Below are 9,184 nucleotides of genomic sequence, written 5' to 3' on the forward strand. Positions count from 1 at the left end.
CATCTCGTTCAATTCTCCAGGCCTCTCGCGCTAAATGTAGCCTGTTGCTTGGATCCCGTATGATGTAGCCAGACACGCCTTTCGGACAACTCTAATTCAGAGACTGTACATCAGCGTTACAACGCTTATACAGAAAATAAGATTTATAAAAGTCTCATACGTTACTCATTTTGCTAAAAATTATTTTAGTGTAAACTAGCAAATTTTTTTGGGTCCACTTCACACACACATCCCGGATATATAGCCCGGATAAGTTTAACTTACACGTGCACGGTAGACCATTCTCACGTGCACGCATGTTGGATCATGCATGATTTAGTGGTTCGAAATGTGTTGTTATGCTGACAGATCGTGGGAATTGCGCTTTCTCTGCGAGCAGTTACCACACTCAGTAAACAGCAGTGGCTAGTGAAAGGAGAGCCCCAATATGGGGAATGTTGGTTGCTACAAACCGTTTTCTTTGCAGAAATCGACTTTCTCGAGAAACATTTGACTCCAGAAAAGCTTTTCGTGATGCAACTATTATACAAGACGACAGAGGTTTGTACATTCTGCTAGTTAATTGATATTAGTTAATTAAGTAATTATTAATTTATTAGAATACAGTACTTAGTAACATTAAAGCACAATTTATGTATTTATGGTAGTATTTTTGAACCTTAAATGTGATTTAATAAATAGTAATTCATAATTTATATGTGTATATATACAGTAGTGGACAAAGTATTTGCCAGGCAAGAAATTTCAAGGGTTTTCAGGATGTTTGTGTTTGGGTGGAAGCACAAAATATTAATAAAGCGACTTCTTGGTCAATGTTTGTCATGCAATAGGAAAATCAAGACTAATTGGTACGGAATTGAGTCTAAATCAGTTGGTTGTTGCAATTTAATTAAGATTATTGTTACAACCTAGTTAAAACAGATTAATTAAGTTTACATTACAACTTATCAAAGCATATTCAATGCAAACAATATTACAACCTTTGAAAACAAACCAACTTATCAATTTCTGCTCATATCAGCACTTATTTCCATTCTGTAGTCCAGAATATGATGAAAAATCAACAACAAAAACTACCCGGCAAATTCTTTTGTCCACTACTGTATATACTAGTAACTATTGCAGAAGAACCTGTTTATTAATCATGTACTCTTCTGTTACTGAAATTAATTTGTTTGCATAAGAAATGTATGGCAAACAGGCTGGATTACAGGAAGTTGTTGATCCGGACAGTCTGTTGCCACAGAACACAGTTTTTCATTAGCTTACAATACATAGAATCAATCCATGATCCATTTTAACAATAAAATTAAAACACACACAATGGAGATGCCTATTTCCCTAGTGGGTGCACAGTTTGCTGGACATAAAACTGGAATGACTTGTTCTGAACACTCATTCTGAACACTAATTACAATCTGTTTCTCTCTTTATATCAAGGAATATTAACATAAACAGTTTCCTCAACTCAAAAATCTTGTATCCTTGTACAGTTTAGATGGCATTAGGGGTATTTGTTTTCAAACTTATTGTCAGATTGTAGTTTCTCCTTGTTCTCTGGTGGATTCATTTGGGGATAATGTTTCTGTTGAACGTGTTGGTTGTAGTTTCGGCTTTCATGAACAAACTTGGACGTCCTGCTGATGCTGGACGGGTAGAAAAGGACTTGAAGTGTCGTCTAGCTACAGCAATAGGTTGTACTCGAATCTTTTTCTTTTGTTTTCTGACTCCCACCTCTTTACCAAACATGTGTAGAGCAGAAAGCAGTCGCTACTGTGTACCAGGTGAGTGGATTCCTTTGCCTTGTAGTTTTCAATAATTGGAACAAAACCGTTTCTACTGCAGCTATGAAGCTGTCTGTGACATGACTTTCATGCAGTCCGTCCTTGATATCTTTAGTGACCTGTAGTACTCTTTCAATGACGTCCCTTGACTTTTCATAGCTTCCTCTGTTAATTGGTTGTGCTTGATCTCTTTGAAATGTATTGCTAAAATCAATGTTGTCGTCAGCTGCAGTTGCCACTTCAGTTGTTTCACAGGAACAAGGAGCAGTTTTTTCAAAGGAATGTGTGATATCTTCGTCAGACCAGTTCATACTGATGGATGAGACTTTAGATGTTCTTCTTCAGCTTTTTGGTGGACACTACTGTAAAAGGAAATGGGTTGGCAGTGCTAATGCCACTGCTGCAAAAAGCTGACGGCCTTGAGGTGAATTATTTGGGATAGTTTTGACACTGCTTTTGTGATACTTCATTGCTGCTGCAAATTGGTATTTGCAAGGTTGACTTTGCATTTCGATGGGACAGGTGCACTCTCCCAGTTGTAAGTCTACTACCACATTGTATTCTTATCTGACTGACTCACAACAGTGTAAACGTCTGGGTCATCTGATGCAACAATGTCGTCAGATGGAATGGTGTACGCTTTTACTCCTGTCACAGTAAATCTTGTAGAGACAAAATGATCTAATCTGTTTGTGGCAACAGATATTAAACGTCGCTGGTAATACAGTTCGCGAGTCTGTGTGAGAAGATTGAACATTTGTACCACATTCCAAGCTTTATTCCTTTGGAAAAGGATGTCTTTTCTGATGCGTATGATAGCCTCTGAATAATGGTTAGTATAGTTGCCTCGTGTGGGAAAGCTCTTTCAGAAACACACAGCCCATTCTTTCCTTTGTTGCCAGTAATCACCTAGTCTCTTTTTGAATGTCTGAAAAGGGCTTTTGTCTACTTCATGTTTAATTTCAGTCAATGCTTGCTCACTTGGGGCATAAACAAGTTGTTTTGTTAGTGTCATACAGGTAATTCTGTCTGTACCACAGATACCAGAATTTGAGCTCCAAGCCATCTTCATATAGTTTGTAAAAAATGAAAGACATGTAGGTGTAATTCCGCTTGAGGTCATGTACTCTTTAGAGCAATCCATTCGCTTGCACATTCATCTGTCAGTAATGCTAGTGGTTCAAGATTTGGGCCTCTTCCAAAAAAATGCACACTTGGACAGTATGTGGCACATTGCTGTAAACCCTGCTGACAAGGTAACAGCATCTTCACTGGATGTCATAACTGCAGCAAGTGGTAGAGCTCCTACTGATGTGCCGCAGCTAAGTATGAACACAGCTGTGTTCAAGTTATCAAGAGTGGCTGTTGAGTCACAAAAGACTAGCTTTGCACTTTGTGTGACCATTTCATGGACTCTGGCCATGAGAGGAGTGACTAGAGCTAAAAGGAAGGGCATGGCATCAGTCTTTCTGGTTTTTGGTTTAGGTTCGTCCATGTTCATTGCAGCTGCTGCTTCATAAGGTTGAAGAAATACTCGCCCACCCTCTTTTTCATGTTCCTTGTTGTATCGTTGTACTTCCTCGAGCAGTCGTTCAAACACAGCCTCTCCATCTTCTGGTCCAATGTTGTCTGATTGCCATTTTCTAAAGAGGCGTTGAATGTCTCGTACATTTGGGGTTATGGCTCTGTCGGCAAGAGTGCTCTCAACTACTCGTGGATCACTTTTCAGTTGGAGTTGGATCAAGTATTCATGTTTTGCAGAGGCAGCAGAGCTGCCAGACTCAAAGAGACTAATTTTTGCTTTTTTTCACAGCTTCTGTGACTGGCCTAAAGCTGAGCACATGACCACTGTGGATTGGGTGGTATGTGATTGTTAAGGCAAGATATTCAGGGTGGTCTGAGATTGTAGATGCCTCTGGTGGGTATACCCTAACTATTAATTAAGTGCTAGGACACATTGACTTTTTGTCTTGTATGGAACAATGTATGGTGGTTTTCTTTAGTTTGCACTTCCTTTCTGTGGACATTTGTGACATTTTGTTTCCTGTAATGATGACAATGACGAACAGTTTTAAAAAGGAGCCGCCATCCTTTTGCTTTGAAACCTGTAGTGATTCGATAGGTGGTTTTTGAAACCTCTTCAAAATGTGTAATCCACTGGACAGCTGCAATTGTCACAATTGGCACTTGTCCATGCTTCTAGAGTAAAGTTGCTTGTTTCAGCTCCTAGGAAACTTTCCAATTCATGCTGACAATAAGAGTCAACAAAATAGTTGTACCGCTGAGGGAGCAAGGGTATAATACTGGTAGAGAGGCCTGAATCAGATTTGCATTCTTGTTTGGTATCAAGTGAGTGCTCTATATTGGCTTCACTGGTAGTTTGAAATTGTTGAAGTGTGTTTGTGCTTAAAGTACATCTCTTCACATAAACTGACTGTTGTTCTACTACAGACATGGAGGTTTCACTGACATTGTCAGCTTCTGTACTCTGTGAATGACTCTCAATAGAAGTGCACCAGGTTACATTAGAAAAGAAAGGATTCCTCTTGCCAGCTGAAACGGCCTTAGCGAGAGTTTAAATTTTTTCTACCAACTTTGTTTGCTTTGTCAGGCATATAGCAGGAGGGCCAATCAGTAGTTGCTTTGCATGGTGAAGCTGCTGAAGAGTTACATTTTCTCCTGAAACTTTGGTCGTGAAAGTTTTACTCAGACTTAAGCAAAGCTTCTGGCATTCAGGTTGCTTGAGATGGTGGCTTTGGATTTGCTGAGACTGCAAGTTTTCATCAGCTAATATGGACTTATCTAGGATATTTGAAATTTTAATTTGATCAGAAAGCAGCCATACTGATTGGCGATAAGGTATTCGTCAGGTAGTGAGTATAAGGGCTTGGTTGAAGCAGGGTTCTCCCCAGGGCGTTTGAGCGTAGCGTTCAGGGATCAGTGATTTGAGATTGTCTAGATATGCTCCAAATACGGGATAGCAAGTGCATGTGAAGGAAACGTAATCTTAATGATGTAATTTGCATGTTTAGAACCTGCTTACTAAGTAGGTGGCTTGAAGAAAGCCAATACTGAATAGGACCGCTGATTGACCACTTTGCAAAAATTGTTCCAGTCAGATTCCAATGGCTGTGCCACTTCAAAGTGCAAATTCTTTGCCATACAGAACAAGACGTAATGGCTACAATTGTGAAGAAAAGAGAATCTTTCCTTAGTGTTTCCAAACATTTGTAACCTTGCAGCCATTGCCCATCTAATCCCTGCTTCCACTGCTGACTGTGAGAGGGCTTTTCTGAACTGAATAGAATAAAGACACCTCTGAGAAACCCTGTCTGAGCAACAAAATCACAGTGCAGCTGCTGTTTATCTCTATTGAAGGTCCCTGTTTAGAAGACTTTGACTTTAACGCTGCATGTCTGGAGTGGGCTTCCAAGAGGAACAGGTGCATTACAATATTGTAACAGAGTCAGCATAATTTCATTATATAGTGGACAGCTTGTAAGATTGAACACAATTTTGCTTATTACTCTCTAACGTAGCAGCAACCTTAGGGTATATACTCAGTCACTGTTTGAAGCAATGATTACGAATAAATAGTATGTCATTGTGTTTATGCATTCAATTGTGTCACATTGTGTATCTAGCAAGCGTGCACTGCTACTTAGTAGACTAGTTAACAGGTTTGTCAATGCATGGTTGCAAGTCAAAGCAATATCTTGACTTCAACAGCTTTCCGTGCTAAATTCGTACTCTTCCAACTAATGGGTTACTGATAGCTGACAGCCTGTAAACAACAACTAGTATAGACGATTTTCAGCAGCAAGTCTAATATATTGATAATAGATCAGTATTGCAATTGGGACTTTGTCGTGACGTTATTGGATGGGCGTGGTCTTAGGGAAGGGCTAGCGCTACACTTTCCTGAAATCCTGGGGAGAACCCTGGTTGAAGGTAAAGTTTGAGTTTTGCTTTGTCACATAGAAGGACAGGTGTGGTGAACAGATGTGTGCCCACAGATTCTCTGGAGAAAATGCTACAACTGCCACAAAAACAAAGGCAATAACCCCACAAAGAGAAGAACATGTTTGTATTGGGAAATTTTTTTGCAATGCCTTGATCATGCGTGTTTTCCATCTTTTCAAATGTCGGCCTATGCATAGGAATCAAATCGTGAATATCCACTCTTTCACCTAAGGCAGTGCTTACATAGTCCAGTGTTTGTATTAGTTCTACCAACAAGTTGGTAGGAACTGGATATCCCAATGGGTCACCATAGAAGGAAGCTTTTGAATTCGAATCTAAAGCAACCACTATCCAATGATTCCCACTCATCAATGTATTTAATGCAACAGAAGATCCAGTTAAGGCATCAATTTGTACATTGACAATCAGGAATATAAGTCTAATCTTCTTTCTGTTGTTCAGAGCTAATGCTATGGATGTGTTCAACGTGAATTAGCAAACTTTGGATAGCACAAGGCAAAGACAATCTTGTGATGAGCAATTGAGAAGCGGTGCCATACCTTCAAGCAGTGTATCAGGTAACCATCTGTCACATGCCAGTCTAGGCATTTGGTAGCTACTGTAGTCACGTCACCGAATGCCACAGCAGAGGCTGGCTTGTCTGACAGAATTTGTTGAAATTGCTGTATCTTGCTCAGGTCAAGAGTTCAAGATTCAAAGTGTCAGGAATGTGACAGACTTTGTTGAACCACTTGTCTTCTTGAATAACCTGTGGGAGGACACCACTTAGACAGGAGTATGGACATTAAATTAAGGAACAAACTTGTTCAACTCAAAGTATTTTTATTACTTTACTGCAGTTAGGTGGCAGAGTATTACTAATCGACATTTGTAGTTGTGAATTCAGTTAACATGACTAGTGGTGAGCTAATATAATTTGTGGTATTCTGGACAGGAACAAATTCTCATGCATGTTGGTTAATATCTACACTGTCTAAACAAGATAGTGTAGGCACACTTTAAAAGAAGCATGCTTTAGCTATAGGTACTTAGCAAGGATGTGTGGTACATGTGATTACAAGTAACTAGTTCATGTAATGTACAATCTCATAATTAAATGGGACATGAAATGCTAACTAAAATCATCTAGTCACTTAGACAGAACACTACAATGCGTAGAGAGATTCAAAAATTTACCTGAAGAATGAGATGCTTAATATTTTGCATTGTGTGTATAGGATGTGTGAAGAATATTGGAAGGTGGATCGGGGAATGACATGTCAAAGTACTCTCTAGCAAAATCTAGCGACTGCTGTGACATTTCTTACCAGATTTATGACGTTTGTTTACCAGTTTACAATGCTGTATACGCATAACTCAATCTTAACCAGTTATAGTCATTACCAGTTGGATATAACAGTGTACGCTCTAGATGTTGAAGAAAGACTCAAAGTAACATGATAATGTTTTGTGCTTGTATATACGTAGTTCTATTTGTGGTCAATTTGAGCATGGTATAAGATACTGTGAATACGCATCATCAACTGCTCCATCTCATCATAGTAAAGAAACACTGCCCTTTGGTATTTATCAAGTTTTGAAACCAGAATTACTGTAACAGCTAGCCCTCATATATGGAGCCCTATCTGAGAGCAACTCCCAAGCTAACAGCCAGGGACACAATGAATGGCAGATCGTTTAAGTGAGCATTATAGATATAAATAGATACACCATCATGTTGCAAATTTATTCAGAAATCTCTTTCAGCATGGCTGGTCTCCCAAAAGATCCTGCAAATAATCTATCAAATGTACAAAGTACAATAGCTAAAAGCACTACAAGTCAAAATGCAATGCAGCTATACAAACTTAGTTGCACTCATTTCTTCAGAAAACTGGTCATGGCAGCTCCCTGAAGAAAAGGCACTTTCTGTGTAAGTCTGTGGAGAACCTCGAAAGATGAACTAAAAATTCAAACCTTCTTTGACTTACAAGTGCAGTACATACAACTGAGACATTGCATGCAAGTACCTTATCGAGATCCAGAAAATGTTAATTAATCGAAACATAGGTGAATTATGCCTAAACCACACATGTAATTCGTCTTCTGGCAGGTGCAACAATGGAAGTTATCCAGGTTACTCATCTAGAATCTGCAACAACCAGAATAAAGAAGTTACGTTGACTCTATTTACAATATTGACTGTGTTAATTAATCAAAGAAATATGAAATGTATTAAATCAATAAATATTAACTGCAATAATCAATCGACATTTACGATATAAATTTAATTAATAACATTGACTGTAGACATCAATCAAAACTTCCACCACTAAATATTAGCTCACCACTACATATTAACTGAATTCACAACAACAAATGTCCTGGATTGTTCATATTCCTTGATCTATAGAGAGGAACAGATTGTAGTTAGAGTTTTCAGAATGAGTGTTCAGAACAAGTTATTCCTGTTTTATGTTAAAATGGATCATGGATTGCTTCTATTTAAGGCTAATGAAAAACTGTGTTCTGTGGCAACAGACTGTCCATGGTGCAGATCAACAGCTTCCTGTGATCCTACCTGTTTGCCATACATTTCTTATGCAAACAAATTAATTGCAGTAACAGCAGAGTACATGATTAATTAAAACGGGTTCTTCTGCAATAGTTACTAGTATACATATATATATATATATATATATATATATATATATATATATATATATATATATATATATACATTTAGAAATACATATATTTATATAAACCCACCTACGTGGGTATTTAACACACATTATCCATATATATAATGTAATGCAACAACTGTCTGTTAATTTGTGTAACTTTAATGCTCGCATGATACAAAGTAGATTAATGTTAGATGCTGATATAATTGCTTGGGATTTGCCGGTTTTGTCTGTTAGTAGTTTGTTATAAAATATATTATTTCTCTCTCTAAAATATATATATATATATATAAATTATAAATTACTATTTATTAAATCACATTTAAGGTTAAAAAATACTACCATAAATACATAAATTGTGCTTTAATGTTACTAAATACTGTATTCTAATAAATTAATAATTACTTAATTAACTAATATCAATTATCTAGCAAAATGTACAAACCTCTGCCGTCTTGTATGATAGTTGCATCACGAAGAGCTTTTTCTGGAGTCAATTGTTTCTCGAGAAAGTCGATTTCTGCAAAAAAAACGGTTTGTAGCAACCAACATTCCCCATATTGGGGCTCTCCTTTCACTAGCCACTGTTGCTTACTCAGTGTGGTAACTGATTGCAGAGAAAGCGCAATTCTCACGATCTGTCAGCATAACACCTCACATTTCGAACTACTAGCCATTTGTGCACGTGAGAATGGTCTTTTGTGCACGTGCAAGTTAATCTTATCCGGGCTATATATCCGGGATGTGTGT

General features: G+C 37.9%; 2 long non-coding RNA genes across 6 annotated transcripts; one reads left to right on the forward strand and one right to left on the reverse strand.

Annotated features, from left to right (window-relative positions):
- Positions 1 to 289: 289 nt before the first annotated feature.
- On the forward strand, positions 290 to 7,226 carry LOC134183354 (uncharacterized). Of its 2 annotated transcripts, XR_009970485.1 has the most exons (3): positions 290 to 540; positions 6,210 to 6,325; positions 6,986 to 7,226. It is a non-coding gene; the product is annotated as an uncharacterized LOC134183354 (long non-coding RNA). The 2 variants fall into 2 exon arrangements; XR_009970484.1 differs by lacking the exon at positions 6,210 to 6,325.
- Positions 7,227 to 7,481: 255 nt separating this feature from the next.
- On the reverse strand, positions 7,482 to 9,153 carry LOC134183548 (uncharacterized). Of its 4 annotated transcripts, XR_009970524.1 has the most exons (5): positions 9,030 to 9,153; positions 8,880 to 8,954; positions 8,096 to 8,154; positions 7,778 to 7,899; positions 7,482 to 7,710 (listed from the first exon to the last, which is right to left on the reverse strand). It is a non-coding gene; the product is annotated as an uncharacterized LOC134183548 (long non-coding RNA). The 4 variants fall into 4 exon arrangements; XR_009970525.1 differs by lacking the exon at positions 8,096 to 8,154; XR_009970523.1 differs by having other exon boundaries at positions 7,778 to 8,154.
- Between the last annotated feature and the right edge of the window lie 31 nt (positions 9,154 to 9,184).

Source organism: Corticium candelabrum, chromosome 8 (assembly GCF_963422355.1).
Source record: "Corticium candelabrum chromosome 8, ooCorCand1.1, whole genome shotgun sequence".
NCBI lineage: Eukaryota > Metazoa > Porifera > Homoscleromorpha > Homosclerophorida > Plakinidae > Corticium > Corticium candelabrum.